Below are 1,430 nucleotides of genomic sequence, written 5' to 3' on the forward strand. Positions count from 1 at the left end.
CAAAGGCTTTGATTCTCGGCGTTGGTTCTCAGCCACCCAGTTCCCCTCCCTGACACAGTCATGGTACCCTGTCTCTAATTTACCAGCATTGGAAAGTCAGACTCTTAGGGCAGCCATTTCATGCAACTGCTATTGTTTACTGATCACTTGAACCAGCTTGCTTCTCACTAGCAAACGTTAAGGCCTGTCATTTCCTTTAGCTTTCAGGGGTAAGGCTGCTTTACTAGAACTGTGGAGGGAATGCCTCCTAGGCTTTAAAGATGCAGGCTTTGGATGGCTGTCATTCAGTATTACGTTAATTAAGTATGGCCATTAATTTTTTAAAAAATATTTTGTTTATTTGAGAGAGAGCGTGAGTGCACAAGTGGGGGAGAGGGAGAGGGACAGAGAGAGAAGCAGACTCCCCGCTGAGCAGGAAGCCTGATGCTGGACTCGATCTTGGGACTCCAGTATCATGACCTGAACTGAAAGCAGCCACTTAACTGACTGAGCCACCTAGGTGCCCTAATTTTTTTTTTCAGTCTTGCATTTCCGCTTAAAACACTAAAATGCATCTTTAAGTGATAGCATTTGAAAGATTGTATCACAAAGCCTCTTTCTCTTTTTCCAGTAGAATGAGAAATGGGCTAACTATCTTGCCATTAGTAAAGATTGTCTGGCTGCCATAGACCCAACACAGACTGCGAGTTCAAGGTCAAGACTATACTTTCAGGGATCATTTTTATGGTTTGTTACTAAAGAAGATCTCTGAATGTGTAGAGTACCCAAAACCAAGAGGGAGAGGTGCTAGCTGCTCTCTCCCGTTGATGGTAATTCTTTTCCTCCTTTGGGGCATTAAGAGACAGGGGACGCTCTCTGAGGGGTTTCTGTTTTCCCTTGGTTTAATAGAAGGCATTTTATTAACCTTGCTCTGTAAGTAGTGGCTGGTTTGTCTACGACATTTTGGTGTTTTATTTTCTCTTTAAGAGTTGTTCCTTTTTACTTTCAGCATGTGGGGCTTTTTTTTTTTTTTTTAAAGAAAGGAGGAAGAGCAGGAAGGGCAGAGGGAGAGAGAATCTTAAGCAGACTCCACCCCTGCCCCCTCTCCCCCCTGAGATGAGGGGCTCCATCTCACAACCCTAAGATCATGACCGGAGCTGAAATCAAGAGTCATTTGCTTAATTGCCTTAATCCCAGGCACCCCAGAGTTGTTTTTTTGGTTGTTGTTGTTGAATGAATGAATGAAGAAAGGGAGGGATGAGAATTAAAGATGTCTTTCTACTGACAGTATTTCCATTCCTTTTCCATCTTTATTTTTACACTCTCCACCAAATGCCCGGATGAATCTGAGTATAAACACATACTCATTTAAATGATTTGGTCATTTCCAGGTAAAACTGATGGGGTTTTGGAGTATAGGTGAGGTTCAGTGGGGTGGAGTCTGGAGCCGA

General features: G+C 43.1%; 1 pseudogene; it reads left to right on the forward strand.

The window, feature by feature from the left end:
- Positions 1-696: 696 nt before the first annotated feature.
- LOC117798045 lies at positions 697-864 on the forward strand (annotated as a pseudogene).
- Positions 865-1,430: the final 566 nt, after the last annotated feature.

This window comes from Ailuropoda melanoleuca, unplaced genomic scaffold (genome assembly GCF_002007445.2).
Source record: "Ailuropoda melanoleuca isolate Jingjing unplaced genomic scaffold, ASM200744v2 unplaced-scaffold2298, whole genome shotgun sequence".
Taxonomy (NCBI): Eukaryota; Metazoa; Chordata; class Mammalia; order Carnivora; family Ursidae; genus Ailuropoda; species Ailuropoda melanoleuca.